General features: G+C 40.1%; 1 long non-coding RNA gene across 1 annotated transcript in view; it reads left to right on the top strand.

The window, feature by feature from the left end:
* The window catches only part of Gm36408, a 123,926-nt gene that overhangs the window by 16,610 nt on the left and 90,995 nt on the right, over positions 1–16,321 (top strand). The gene's annotated exons all lie outside the window — the stretch shown is intronic.

The following is a 16,321-nucleotide window of genomic DNA, read 5'->3' as shown; positions in this document are numbered from 1 at the left end:
TATATCACCAAAACTCACCCTAGTTTTCTCACAAAACCTGGAAGCTCAATATATAATTTGCAAGCAGCTTGACAAGTGGAGAATATGTCTTCCAGGCAGCTTCGCTGATCTGAGAGTGTTTCTTAGTTATACATGCTTGAGGAATGAGGAGCTAGAGTACCTGGTCAGTTTCCAGTACTTCTTGAAACTTTGAAGTTATTTACTTCCTGAGGTCTGAGGAGTTTCCTTGCACAATGGAATATGGAATATTTCACCTCTCTTTAGGGAACTTTGCATCTTAATAAGCTACCCTCTAGGATGGAAAGTTTTGCCTGGAAATTTCATTGCTTCATAACAGCGCTGAGATTTACACTGTGAGAAAACGTACCGATGAGAGAATGCTGTGAATCTGCTCAGTATACTCCTGCATTGGAGATAAACAATGTGATTGATGCCAAGGATGCATGGTGCTGCCATTGCCTGGGTCTGTAATGCTTCATTAGAACTAAGCTGCTTATCCAGAATAGGGCTTTTCTTTTTGTAGCCACCAATCATGTTGGATCGATTTCCTTTTGCCACAACACTGTTGTCCATATCTGGAAACACCCCCGATGGTGACAAGTGTCCTCTGTTTCTGGAGAATGAATTGGGTTAAAACTGCCAGCTTCTGGGTTAGGCTTGAGGTCTCATGATGGTTCTCAGTGACCTTCTGTGTTCAGTTTTCTTGTTCTTTCTTCACTTGCAAATCATGCTTTCTGTTCTGAAGGGCTGGGATCTGAAAGTCCTAAACCAAAGCCAAATTCTCATGTATCATGAAAGGAGATACTTTTATTCTTTGATGCTAACTAAGTTGCAAACTCTCTGGAGTCAGGAGGCTTCCATTCCTGTGGTAATAATGCTCTTGGTAGCAGCCCCAACAAAAGTAATTTTTCTGATGTTTGCTCAAGGTAACCACAATCTTTTGCTGCTCTCAACTAGACTTTGGCTTTCCCCATTGAACACTGAACTTCATGGGAACATCAGCGGCTTTTGGCTCTGCTCCAGTGCTCTGAAATATTCCTAACTAAAAATAGAAAGAATGAAAGAAGAATAAAGGAATGAAGGTATAGAATTTGTCATAGCTATATTATAAAGGAGAAATAATAAATAGTATTTAAAATACATATTTAGGTAAACATTATATGATTCTGAAATAAAGAACTTTCTTTAAAAGTACATAACTTGAAACTTACTCCATCCAATAGGCAAGACCTTAAGTATGTCTTGGGAGTGTATAAATATGGCATATAATTAAAATTTGTGGTTTTAATAAAACTAACCAGTGATTATGTGCTAGGCATGCTCAGCATGCAGTATGACTGAAACTAGTTAATGCCATGGTCACAGTATAAATATCTGAGAATAATAATACTCATCGTGGTATTAAGTGGTTCAGAGTCATGCCCAGAGTCATGGTATTAAATAAACCAGAATTATGCCCAATGTTTGTCTTAAATTATCAAGTGAGTCTATTTCCTCAGAGCACACATCTCCCTACATTCTTTTAAATTTAGCTTTCATCTCAACTTGTCATCTTAGCTTGGCATTTGGACTAATGCTGTCTCAGATTTGTCAGCAGACCTTCATACAAAGGGAGCAAACCCACTCTTCCCACATGGGTACCAGAGTTCCACAGGTACAGTGAGTGGAAGGGAAAACACAGAGAAAGAAACTATCCAAATAATGGAGCCATTAACACAAAAATGTTTAAAGAATTTCTAATTTCAGCAAAGTCTATGATACTTACACACTTTAAAAATGCAGGAAGATGATCAGCATTTAATAGTTGTGGAGGTCCTATTTTGAACCTTTTCTTATCCATTAGCCTAATTGACTTAAAGGCCAAAAGAGATGAATATCAATATGCTCAAACACACAAAGCCTGGAGCCCTGTTCCCAGCAAATTAAAAAAGTCTAAATGGGTAAAAAGATAGTGTTCCTGGGCTGGAGAGGAGCTCAGTGGTTAATAGCACTTGCTGCTCTTCCATAGGCACCAAGTTTAATTTCCAGCACTTCATGGTAGCTTACAGATCTACAACTACAGTTCTAGGGAATTCAATGATCTCTCCAATCACTGAATAAATTGGTCTTCAGCATATGTTAAAGCCTTCCCAAAATTAGGCTCTAATGCCAGTGAAGAAACAAAGTTGTCAGCAAGAGTGAGATAAAGCAGGCAAAGAACACAAACTTCCTTCATCCATGTCCTCTATACAAGTTGACACCAAAAGGTACAGCCCAGATTAAAGGTAGACCTTCCCACCTCAAAAGATATGTATTAAATGAATGCTTTCCAAGTTCAAATGATTTAATTTAGACCCTCCTATAGCTGTACCCAGAACCTTGGGTTTTAGTTAATCCCAGATATACCTAGGTGACACCCAAGAATTGCCATCACTATCTTCCTAATTCAAATGATCTGGATTTAGAGTGGGTCTTCCCACTTCATATGAACCAATGAAGAAAAAACCTTGCAGGTATGCCCAATTACTTAGGTTTTTAGTTAATTCTAGGTGCTGTCAAGTTGACACTCAAGAATAACGATTACAAAGTGGGTCCTTGTTCATTGCTGTGGTGGGTAGATGTGCAAACTGGTACAGTCATTATGAAAATCAGGTAAAGGTTGTTCCAAAATGTTGCGTGCCATCCAGCAAGGAACGGGATATGGCTGAAGCGGCAACTGGAGCTGAAAGAAAGGGAGCTAGATGGGCGAGAGAAAGAACAGAGCTAAGACAACAAAGGTTCTGATCAAAGCTCAATTTTACTATTTGGAGCACTGGGTTATGAAGGAGGGAGGGGTCCATTCCCGCCAAATCATCCTTGGAGTCCAGTTGCAGATGACCATGTGTTGGCTCCGGAACAGCTAGGTGGCAGATAGCAGCAGTAGGAGTGGCAGACCGATAGGGTGGCAGGCTCCACCCCTGATGCTCTCCTAGGGCAACAGTCAAATCTGATCAGCCCGATTTCAGGCTTGGGGGGGGGGAATTACATCTCTTCCCTGTTGTTAATATGAAAAAGAAAGGCTGGGCTGAGGCATAAAATTTATTTATGCTCTATAGTTCTGCCTGAATTCTTAGGGCCTGGTGAAGAAACCTGTCGCAGTGGAATTTCCTAACTTTTCTCATGGTTAAACCCTATCTGGATAAGACTGTCCTTTTTGTCCTAGTAAACATCTTACACTCTAGCCCTGCGCTGTTGGCTCCATCTTTTATAATGCTAATTAGTTACTGAATAGATAACTTCCTAGTTGAATTCCTACTGAATTCCAAGTAGTCAGCTTACACAGTCTTTCTAGGGCATTGCAACACTGGTGAAGACTAACTGTATCAGGATACAATTTTGAAAGGCCCTATAGTAAGATAACACTGAAGGAGAGTATGTGGATCCTCCTCAACAGCCTTGGATAACAGGCAGGGAACAGAGAGGAGGGGTTGACGGCCAGCTCCGTAGCACAAAGCCATTTGACTTATTAGGGTGGGAGGCTGTGAAGGAATTGCCCTTTTCATGGTATGATCTCTAACCTCCCCCCACACACACTTTGAATTAAACTTAATAAGGCCACACTTAACTGAGGTGATCAAATGATATTTTTCAACCTTGGATGAATGGGCATTAACCACGGCTGAGGGAGCATTGACCTGATTCCTCTCGTGGGTGCTGTCATGACCCACAATCATGGCTCTTAGTATCTTTTGGGGAAGGGAGGCAGAGCCTTAGAAAGTTATTTTTGGTTGTAACTGGAACTAGATACCAACCTCTATCTAAACTGCGTGTGTCTCTCAGGGAACTCAGAAATCGTCAAGTTGGACCTTTTTCTGCAGTGTTTATCCTGCACCCACGCTGATACTCATACTGTATTATCACGAACTAGCATGCACAGTTTTGAGTACTGTGCAACTCTCAAGGGAGAATTGTCAACTTCAGATTCAGCAAGGCCTCTACAAGAATTATGTCAGTATTAACATCACAATTTGTGGCTCTTAGGCTATATTAGGAGCTGGAGGTCACCTTCCTCATCTCTAATATCTTTATAGTCTGAGGAACCAAGGGGACCTTGCAATAGCAGCAAGGGTGGAAAACTGGAGACCAGCTAAGGGACTAAGCCTGTCTTATCAGAATAAAAACAACATTTTTCTAATATCTGAAACTTCTGCCTTTCTAGCCCTGATAGCAAACCTTAATCTCAAATCAGACCAGAATCCACAATGTGTTGGAATGTCTTTAGAATGAAAATTAGTAGCTGTCACCTGCACGCTCTTGTGGGCGGGGATGTACACCGCCACAGTTAGGCTGAAGGTGTTGATTGACCTGCTTGAAAAACAAAAATCTTAGGCAGTGAAAAGTAACATTATAAAGCTTCTTTTGGGGAAGTCCAGGTACTTTATTTAGTTGTAAATTAGCAAGGCTCAAGCTCAGTCTCTGGCCTCTTAGTGGGCTAGCTGGCTCTGAAAGTTGCAAGAAAACCACAGCTTTTTTGGGAGCCTGTGTTCTCAACTGACTTCTAGGCAAAAGAGGATTTTTAGCCCTCATCAGAGTGATACTTACAAGAAGATTTAGGGTCTGTGTCTAGCTGATGAATTAATCTCTCAGGCAGCCATCACGCTTCATCTTCTTCTTGTGAAAAAACACAGACCGAGCCCCTTCCCCAGAATAGAACTGGATCTGGACCCTTCCAATCATTAGTTAATGGGTCCTTTTATTTTACCATGGCATAAGAATTATATTGCGTCCCGCCCGACCGGCAAGAAAGTCGCAACAAACCAGAATCTTCCGTGGCAAGAGCTTTATTGCTTGCTTCTCAGGAAGATCTCGAACCGGGAAAATGGCACTGCTTTTATAACCCGCAGCACCTGATATGGCGTGACAGCTCCTGATTCGTTGCTTGCCCATTACCCCACTATTACACCCCGAGAATGGGAGTGACTAGGAGTGAATTCACTCTCGCACCTGCGTGCAAGGCTTGTTTACTAGTTAGGCACAGCGGAGGCCCACGCCATCTTATAATGGCGATAGCTCGCGGCACACACGGCTCTCCTCAGAGATTACTGGCGGCACACACGCGATTGCTCGCAGCATGTACCGGCTCTCCACAGAATTAGAAGTAACTGGATGCCAGTGACGATCTGCTGCAGACTGACCTTTAATATCAGTTTGCAAAAAATTTAGAACAAATAAAGCAAAGGCAAGATGTGCCTTTGGTGACTTTGGGGGATATAATTGCCCTTGTTTTGTCTTAAAAAGCCAATTTTTTAAGGTGCGATGAACACGTTTAACTATTTTTTGTTCCATGAGGTTATAAGAAATTCCAGTTTTGTGTTTGATGCCAAATTTTTTACAAAATGAAGTAAAATTTTTACTAGCATAGGATGACCCGTTATCTGTCTTAATAAGTTTAGGTAATCCCATGGCATTAAAGGCTTATAGACAATGATCAATTACATTTTTAGAAGCCTCTCCTGTTTGTAGAGAAGCAAAAAGAAATCCTGAACAAGTATAGATACAAACATGTATATATTTTAATTTTCTAAATTCCGCATAATGAGTTATATCCATTTGCCAAATATGATTAGGCATAAGACCTCTAATATTGACTCCTAAATGTGGCACTGGAGATAATGTAATACATTTAGGACATTGTTTTACAATCATTCTCACTTGCTCCTTAGTGATCTTATGTTGGAGCCTTAAGGTATGGCTAGAGAGATGAAACTTTTCATGATCACGTCTGGCCAAAGCAACAGGATCTGAAATTAAGGCTTCTCCTATTAGAGCTCTGTCAATGTAATCATTGCCTTCAGATAAAGGTCCAGGAAGACCAGAGTGAGATCGTATGTGGCCAACATAAAACGGATCTTTCTCGGCAAGAATGATGTTTTGTAATTTTGAAAATAAGGATCCTGATGGTGTATTAAAGTTAAATGTACCACAGGTGTCCAATAAGGGTACTGATTGTGCAACATATAAACTATCAGTAAAGATATTAAAAGCCTCATGCACAGACTGAAAGACCTTCAGTACTGCTGTTAATTCGGCTAACTGAGCTGAAAGGCCAGGAGTCTCTATGATAACTTGTTGATTATTAATAAGATATCCAGCTCTCCCTTTAGAGGAGCCATCAGTAAAAATCAATAGAGCATTATATAAAGGCTGTAAGGAAGTCATTTTAGGGAATATCACCTCATGTACATTTAAAAATTTTATCAACCTATCTTGGGGGTAGTGGCTGTCTATAGTTCCGTTAAACCCTATTTGTGCAAGCAACCAATCTGTACTATGCTGTTTCAGCCAAGTGTCTTGCCTTACGCTGTAAGGCTGAACAATAATATCTGGCTCTTTGTCGAAATAAGTTAGTGACTGCTTTCTTCCAGTGATTATCATTTGGGCCACTGCTTTATGATATGGCAAGATATTATGTTTAGGAGAAATCCTCGAATGCATCCACATTATAGGGAACTTTTGCCATAGCAGTCTTGTAGGCACATGAGTCGTATTAAAAATTAACAGATGCAAGGGCAAGGAGTAATCTATATAAGTGACAAATTGCTCTTTAATAGCCTTTTCCACTAGCTGCAAGGGCAGCAATCCTTCTGAGGTTAGGGATCTAGGGGAAGTAGGATCAGAACTCCCTTTAAGAATATCAAATAAAGGTTTCAACTCCCCTGTAGTAAGCTTTAAATAGGGGCGAAGCCAATTAATATCACCTAACAATTTTTGAAAATCATTTAAGGTCCTTAAGTTATCTCTACGAATAACTATCTTCTGGTGAAAAACAGCTTGATCAGTGAGTCTAAAACCCAAATAATTATAAGGATCCTGAGTTTGTATCTTTTTAGAAGCTATTTGCAATCCTTTTTCAGCTAAAGCTTTCTGTAAATCTCTATAACACAAAAGCAAATTGTGGGGGTCTTTTCCCGCCATTAAAACATCATCTGTGAAATGAATGATGTAAATCATCGGCCATTGTTGTCTCACAGGCTGAATGGCCTGTGCCACAAACTTTTGGCAAAAGGTGGGACTATTAGCCATCCCCTGTGGGAGAACTGTCCATTGATGTCTCTTTATAGGTTCCTTAAAATTTATAGAAGGAACACTAAAAGCAAATCTTTCACAATCTTTTGGATGCAAAGGAATAGTAAAGAAACAATCTTTTAAATCTATTACAATTTTATAATATCCCTTAGGAATGGCTACTGGGGAGGGAAGCCCCAGTTGTAGAGGTCCCATAGGTCCCATAGTCTCATTAACTTTTCTTAAATCTTGTAACAGTCTCCATTTACCAGATTTTTTTCTTGATAATGAAAATTGGTGTATTTTAAGGAGACTGAGACTCTACCAAATGTTATGCTTCTAACTGCTCCTGCACTAGCGAAGAAGTGGCTTCTATTTTTTCTTTAGGTAAAGACCACTGATCCACCTATACTGGAATATCATTAAGCCATTGGATTTTATCGGAGTCGGATGCAGGCAAGATAGTGGCCACTACTGAAAATACTTTAAACCTCTTATGTTAGAGTGAGGTTTAGGATCCTCAAAAGTCTTAATTTCCTGTCCCTTCTATTTTAGTCCATGACCAGGCAGAGGTCCCTGCCTGAATGTCTGCATAGTCACCATCTCATTAGAACTGTACATTATAACACCCATCTTTGACAAAAGATCTCTTTCCCATAGAGTTACAGGCAAATTTGACATAACACACAGCTGAATTTTTCTTGATTTTCTATCCCCATCTCTCCAGGTTAGCAATTTGGAACTACGTTTTGGGTTACTTGAAGGTGAGTTAAGGAATCAGTCAAGGGCCAGTTTGAGGGCCAGTCCTGCCCTCTTATAATCATTACATCGGCTCCAGTATTTATTAATCCTTCAAAGCTTTTTTCATCAAATATCAATTTAAGGTTAGGTCTCTGATTTGTAATAGATTGAACCCAATTCACACCAGAGGAGTCAAAGCTACTTTGTCCTCTCTCATTTTTAAAGAATCTATACGGTGACTGACATTAAGGGATTAAAGCAAGTTGAGCAATTCTTTGATTAGTGGGTACAGTTATAACAACATGAGGGGAAGCAGCTATGATTTTAATTTCTCTCTCATAATCATTATTTATAACACCTGGATAAATCTGCAGGCCTTTTACAATATAACTGCTTTGTCCTAAAAGAAATCCACAAGTTTTTACAGATAGCGGTCCAAAGACTCCGGTAGGCAGAGTTTGGACTCCCATTTCTGGGGTTAATACTGTGTGGGTGGTGGAATAGAGGTTCAGTCTTGCATTTCCTGGGTTTGACCTGACAAGCTCAAAAACTGATCTTTTTGGTGGGGCAGCAGATTTATAGCCCCATAAGCTGTTTTCTTCGAGTAAGTCGGGGTCTGGGGCTGACCCCTTCCCTCATTTCCCGGCATCGGGCAGCTCAGAACGCCTGGCTTAGACTTACACTCCCTGGCCCAGTGGTTGCCCTTTTTGCACCTGGGACAAATTCTTGGGGCATGGCCTGCTTGCCCACTCTCGGCACCTTTGTTCTTAGGACAATTGCTTTTAAAATGATCCAAACTTCCACATTTAAAACATGCATTATTCCCTTGTTTCCACAAGAACATTGTTTGTATGTGGATCCCCTGCGAAGTTGTGCAAGATGGCTCGATGTCTGCGCAAAGACAGACATATCCCTCCAAATCTGTCTGTCCCTTGTGCGGTTGAATCGCAGCTCGGCACATTCCATTAGCATTCTTATAAGCCAATTGCATAACGAAAGGACTTCCTGTGTCCGACTTTCCAAGGATTCTACTAGCTGATATCAAAAGCCTGTCCACAAAGTTTTGGTAAGGCTCATCAGAACTCTGCTGAATGCTAGCTAAACTTCCACCAGTATCCCCTTTAACTGGAAACAGTCCTCAAGCACAGCGCACAGCCGCCGCGGTCTGTGTGTACACTGCAACGGGAAAATCAATCTGATTTGTCTGTCCCTCATATGGACACTCTCCTAAAAGCGTGTTACTATCCCGATCTAAATTACCAGCCTGAGCATTTAAAGCGGCAGTTTTCTTACTGGCATCTTGCCATTCAGAATCCCAAAGCAAAAAATCTCCTCCTGACAGAGTAGCCTTACAAAGAGTCTTCCAATCTAGGGGAGTTTTAAGTGTGACTCCACGACTGTATCCAGTAATGCTTGAGTGAATAAGGCTGAAAGGCCATATTGCACAACAGCTGTTTTTAACTCCTATATCAACTTGAAATCTAAAGTTTGGTAATGTCTGACTCTAGTATCTTGCTGATCAACTACCTCGACCACAGGAAAGGCTAGCATATCAGACGTATTTTGTCCTCTCCCTTGAGCCTGACTCACAGCTCTTTCTAGTGGCACCTGGTAAACTTCAGAAGAATTACTCTTCTCCACTTCTGACATCTTTTTTAGCTCCCAAAGCTCATTAGTCAACTTCTGAAGCCTAATTTCAAACTCTAAATTTGCTTAGTCTTGTGTCCCTATGAGTAGCAACTCCCGAGGTGGGGACCATCGGTGGAGCGGGAGATTCGCAAGAAAGCAAATTCTCATCAAAATAATGGGCAGCTCTTCTATCTGAGTGATTTTTGTTTGAAATTAGTTCATCATCAGAGTTTCCACCTTTATCAAATTTAGAGTTAAGTGGACCCTTTTCTGAGAAGGCCCTCTCTGATAGGCGCTCTTCTTTAGATTCTACAAGCTCTGCCTGGGTACAGTCCGACCCCCGAGAGATAACATTTTCAATAGCATCTTTTACGAGCACCTAGAGGCTTAAGGTGAAATTATCTGCCTGAGTGATTTTCAAGGCCTCACCAACTTTCTCCCAGGTTTTTCAATCTACTGTTTCTTCTTCCTTGAACCATGGGCAACAACTATCTATCCTATCTAAAAAAATTCTTACCAAATGTACTTCAAGCTCTACTCCTCTTGCCTGAAACAGCTCTTGGAAGCTGAGGATGACCGCCTGATCCATAACTTTAAACCCTACTTTCTCTCACCTAAAACAGCTCTTGAAAGCTGGAGACAACCTCCTGATTCCAGTTTCTAGTTCTGATCAATACGCTGCTGAACAAAGCAGAACCAGCATTGGGTTAGCGCCAATTCAAGCTTAGTTCGTATCCTACCGCACCCTCAGCAACACTTTAAAAAATGAAATTTTAAGCTAGCGCTAGCATGTGTACCTGTTTGTTGCTCCGGTGCCCGATACGAAAGACCATTTGAGTTCCCCGTGGAGCTCCACATGGACAGCGTTCTCTCAGCGTACTTCTGCCATTCTTCAGGTCCCTGTTTGGGTGTCAAACTGTTGCATGCCGTCCAGCGTCCAGCGGCTCACGAGGAACGGGGTATGGCTGAAGCAACAGACTGAGCTGAAAGAAAGTGAACTAGACAGACAGAGAAAGAATGGAGCTAAGACAACAAAGGTTCTGATCAAAGCTGAATTTTACTATTTGGAGCACCAGGTTATGAAGAAGGGGGAGGGGCCCATTCCTGCCAAATCATCCTTGGAGTCCAGTTGCTGGTGACCACGTGTTGGCTCCGGAACAGCTAGGTGGCAGATAGCAGCAGTAGGAGTGGCAGACCGATAGGGTGGCAGGCTCCACCCCTGATGCTCTCCTAGGGCAACAGTCAAACCTGATCAGCCCGATTTCAGGCTGAGGGGCGGAGGGAGGTTACACCAAAAGCTGGAGATTAATCTACTACACTATCCTGCTATACTATTCTTGGGCATATACCCAAAGGAGTCTACATCATACTATAAGATGCTATATTCATTAATGCTCTATTCATAGTAGCCATGAATCAAAACCATCCTAGATTTCTGTGAAATGATGAACGTGTAATGAAAATATGGTGCATTTATGCAATGAACTCTTATCCAGCAGTAAATAAAAAATGAAATTATGAAAATGTCAGGTAAATGATTAGCTCTAGAAACAATCATCCTGAGTGAGATAACTCAGGTCCAAAATGACAAACATTTTATATTTCCTTTCATATGTAGATGGATTTTAACTTTTAAGCTTTAGATATGTAAAGGCTAAGTGGAGCCCCAGATTTAATAGGTCTCAGACCTTAGCACACCTGACTCCATGAAGAAAGTGTCATTCAGGTTGTGAAACTCAGCACATAGACAGCATCATCTGCCAAAACTAAGACAAAGACTAATCCATCAAAGTGCACAGTTATGGGAAGTCTCTAACTGTACTTACCTTGCTCTTTGGTTTCTTTCATTCTGCTTCTGGCTAACTGCTCTTGTTAAGTGAAGGGTATTAACCCAGGACATTTTTTGTTTTTTAAGCTCACTGTGAGAAAGGGTTAGGGTTACACTGGGATCCTGAACACCAAGTATAGTCTCTGGCAGGCAAATGCCACAATATAGTGGCTTAAATCCATGTGTGAGCAGTCTTATCTGGTGAATTCACTACAGCATTAAGTAAGTATGAAGAGACTGGGGGTGGTGATATTTCAATGAAGGGGAAATAGAAGGCTATAAAGAGCTAAATGGGAAACTAGAATAAGAGAGTTAAATGTCAAGAGGCATATGAGAGACAGGTAAGGGAGAGAATATGGGGAAAAATAATGGACACTACAAGACCTTTTGAAAAGCCACATAAAAATCTTCTAGTGTATAAAAACTTCCTAAAATATATTTATTTTTTAAGTCATCAAAATAATTAATAATAGTTAAATGCTTCTTAAATATACATGATATCTTCTGAAACTAAAAGTAATATGCACTCAACTAGATTTTAAGACTCTATTTGGAACAATAAACATGATAGAAGTAGAAAAAAAATCTCTTATGAAGTCCTCTATGAAAGGAAATTGTGAAACGTTCATGATTAGATAGAATCCATTCCATCTCCAAGGGAGAACACTCAGTGTAACCGTGGCTTCATAGAATGAATTGAATAGTGTTCCTTCTGTTTCTATTTTGTGGAATAATTTGAAGAGTATTGATATTAGGTCTTCTTTGAAGGTCTGATAGAATTCTGCACTAAAGCCATCTGGTCCTGTGCTTTTTTTTTTTTTTTTTTTTTTTTTTTGGTTGGGAGACTTTTAATGACTGCTTCTATTTCTTTAGGGGTTATGGGACTGTTCAGATGGTTTATCTGATCCGGATTTAACTTTGGTATTTGATATCTTTTTAGAAAATTGTCCATCTCATCCAGATTTTTCACTTCTGTTGAGTATAGGCTTTTGTAGTAGGATCTGATGCTTTTTTTTTAACTTCCTCAGTTTCTGTTGTTATGTCTCCCTTTTCATTTACGATGTTGTTAATTTGGATTCTGTCTCTGTGCCCTTTGGATAGTCTGGCTAAGGGTTTATCTACCTTGTTGATTTTCTCCAAGAACTAGCTCCTGGTTTGGTTGATTCTTTTTGTTTCTATTTGGTTGATTTCAGTCCTGAGGTTATTTCCTGCCATCTACTCCTCTTGGGTGTATTTGCTTTTCTAGAGCTTTCAGGTGTGGTTAAGCTGCTAATGTATACTCTCCACAGTTTCTTTTTGGAGGCACTTAGAGCTGAGTTTTCCTTTTAGCACTGCTTTCATCATGTCCCATAAATTTGGGTATGTTTTCATTAAATACTAAAAAAGTCTTTAATTTCTTTATGTCTTCCTTGACCAAGTTATCATTGAGTAGGGCGTTGTTCAGCTTTCATGTGTATGTGGACCTTCTGTTGTTTTTGTTGCTATTGAAGACCAGCTTTAGTCCATGGTGATCTGATAGGATGCATGGAATTATTTCAATCTCCTTGTATCTGTTGTTTTGTGACCAATTATATGGTTAATTATGGAGAAGGTACCATGAGATGCTGTGAAGAAGACATACTCTTTTCTTTTAGGATGAAATATTCTATAGATATCTGTTAAATGAATTTGGTCCATAACATCTGTTAGTTTCACTATGTCTCTGTTTAGTTTGTGTTTCTCTGATCTGTCCATTGATGAGAGAGGGGTGTTGAAGTCTCCCACTATTATTGTGTGAGGTGCAATGTGTGCTTTGAGCTTTAGTAGAGTTTCTTTTATGAATGTGGGTGCCTTTGCATTTGGAGCATAGATGCTCAGAATAGGAGTTCCTCTTGGTATATTTTTCCTTTGATGAGTATGCTTTTATTCGAAATTAGAATAGCTACCTCAGCTTGTTTCTTGGGACCATTTTTGCTTGGAAAATTTTTTCCAGCCCTTTACTCTGAAGTAGTGTCTTTCATTCACACTGAGGAGCATTTCCTGTATGCAGTAAAAAGTTGGGTCCTGTTTATGTATCCAGTCTGTTATTCTGTCTTTTTATTAGGTAGTGATTGTTGCTTCCTGTTATTTTTTATGTTATTTTAATGTTTGTGTGGCTATCTTCTTTTGGGTTTGTTGAATTTCTTGCTTTTTTTCTAGCATGTTGTTTCCCTCCTTGTGTTGGTGTTTTCCATATATTATCCTTTGTAGGACTGGATTTGTGGAAAGATATTGTATGAATTTGGATTTGTCCTGGAATATTTTGGTTTCTCTATCTATGTTGATTGAGAGTTTTCCTGGGTATAGCAGTCCTGGGTGGCATTTCTATTGTCTTAGAGTTTGCATTACTTCTGCCTAGGCTATTCTGGCTTTTAGAGTCTCTGTTGAGAAGTCTGGTGTAATTCTGAAAGGTCTGCCTTTATATGTTACTGGACCCCTTTCCCTTTCTGCTTTTAATATTTTTCTTTGTTTTGACTATTATTTGACAGGAGGAATTTCTTTTCTGGTCCAATCTATTTGGAGTTTTGTAGGCTTCTTTTATGCTTAAGGGCATTGCTTTCTTTAGGTTAGGGAAGTTTTCTTCTATAATTTTGTTGAAGATACTTACTGGCCCTTAAATTTGGGAATCTTTGTTCTCTTCCATATCTATGATCTTGGGTTTGGTCTTTTCACAAGTCCTGGATTTCCTGGATGTTTTGGGTTAGGAGCTTTTCATACTTTGCATTTTCTTTGATTGTTGTGTCCATGTTTTCTATGGTATCTTCTGCACCTGAGATTCTCTCTTCCATCTCTTATATTCTGTTGGTGATGCTTGCATCTATGACTCTTGATCCTTTTCCTGGGTTTTCTATCACCAGGGTTTTCTCTCTTTGTGATTTCTTTATTGTTACTATTTTCATTTTTAGATCCTGGATGGTTTTGTTCAATTCCTTTACCTGTTTGGTTATGTTTTCCTGCAATTCTTTAAGGGAATTTTGTGTTTCCTCTTTAAGGGCTTCAAGTGTTTACCTGTGTACTCCTGTATTTCTTTAAGGGAGTTATTTATGTCCTTCTTAAAGTCCTCTCTCTGTATCATGAGATGTGATTTTAAACTAGAGTCTTTCTTTTCTGGTGTGTTGGGCTATCCAGGACTCACTATGGTGGGCTAACTGGGTTCCAGTAATGCCAAGTAGCCTTGGTTTCTGTTGCTTATGTTCTTTTGTTAAAATTTTTTCTTAGTTATTTTCCTCATTTCCAATGCTATCCCAAAAGTCCCCCATACCCACCCCCCCACTCCCCTACCCACCCACTCCCCCTTTTTGGCCCTGGTGTTCCCCTGTACTGGGGCATATAAAGTTTGCAAGTCCAATGGGACTCTCTTTCCAGTGATGGCCAACTAGGTCATCTTTTGATACATATGCAGCTAGAGAAAAGAGCTCCAGGGTACTGGTTAGTTCATATTGTTGTTCCACCTATAGGGTTGCAGATCCCTTTAGCTCCTTGGGTTCTTTCTCTAGCTCCTCCATTGGGGGACCTGTGATCCATCCAATAGCTGACTGTGAGCATCCACTTCTGTGTTTGCTAGGCCCCGGCATAGTCTCACAAGAGACAGCTATATCTGGGTCCTTTCAGCAAAATTTTGCTAGTGTATGCAATGGTGAAAGCGTTTGGAAGCTGATTATGGGATGGATCCCTGGATATGGCAATCACAGGATGGTCCATCCTTTCGTCACAGCTCCAAATTTTGTCTCTGTAACTCCTTCCATGGGTGTTTTGTTCCCAATTCTAAGAAGGGGCAAATTGAACACACTTTGGTCTTTGTTCTTCTTGAGTTTCATGCGTTTAGCAAATTGTATCTTATATCTTGGGTATCCTAGGTTTTGGGCTAATATCCACTTATCAGTGAGTACATATTGTGAGAGTTCCTTTGTGATTGGGTTACTTCACTGAGGATGATGCCCTCCAGGTCCATCCATTTGGCTAGGAATTTCATAAATTCATTCTTTTTAATAGCTGAGTAGTAATCTATTGTGTAGATGTACCACATTTTCTGTATCCATTCCTCGCTGAGGGGCATCTGGGTTCTTTCAGCTTGTGACTATTAAAATAAGGCTGCTATGAACATGGTGGAACATGTGTCCTTCTAACCGGTTGGAACATCTTCTGGATATACGCCCAGGAGAGGTATTGCAGGATCCTCTGGTATTACTATGTTCAATTTTCTGGGGAACCACCAGACTGATTTACAGAGTTGTTTTACAAGCTTCCTATCAGATAACCATGGACTAAGGCTGATCTTCAATAACAAAATAAATAATAGAGAGCCAACATTCATGAGGAAACTGAACAACACTCTTCTCAATGATACCTTGGTCAAGGAAGGAATAAAGAAAGAAATGAAGGACTTTTTGGACTTTAATGAAAATGAAGCCACAACATTCCCAAACTTATGGGACACAATAAAAGCATTCCTAAGAGGAAAACTCATAGCTCTTAGTGCCTTCAAAAAGAAACTAGAGAGAGCACACTTTAGCAGATTGATAACACACATAAAAGCTCTAGAACAAAAGGAAGCAAATTCAACCAAGAGGAGTAGATGGCAGGAAATAATTAAACTCAGGGGTGAAATCAACCAAGTGGAAACAAGAACTATTCAAAGAATCAACCAATCAAGGAGTTGGTTCTTTGAGAAAATCAACAAGATAGATAAACCCTTACCAGACTCACTAGAGGGCACAGGGAAAGTATCCTAATTAACAAAATCAGAAATGAAAAGGGAGACATAACAACAGGTCCTGAAGAAATCCAAAACACCATCAGATTCTTCTACAAAAGGCTATACTCAACAAAACTGGAGAACCTGGATGAAATGGACAAGTTTCTAGACAGATACCAGGTACCAAATGTAAATCAAAATCAGGTTAATGATCTAAACAGTCCCATATCCCCTAAAGAAATAGAAGCAGTCATTAATAGTCTCCCAACCAAAAAAAGCCCAGGACCAGATGGGTTTAGTGCAGAGTTCTATCAGACCTTCAAAGAAGATCTAATCCCAGTTCTTCACAAACTATTCCACAAAATAGAAACAGAAGGTACTCTACC

The sequence above is a fragment of the Mus musculus genome, chromosome 6 (genome assembly GCF_000001635.26).
Source record: "Mus musculus strain C57BL/6J chromosome 6, GRCm38.p6 C57BL/6J".
NCBI classification, from domain to species: domain Eukaryota; kingdom Metazoa; phylum Chordata; class Mammalia; order Rodentia; family Muridae; genus Mus; species Mus musculus.
This window is presented reverse-complemented; position numbering and strand designations above follow the sequence as displayed.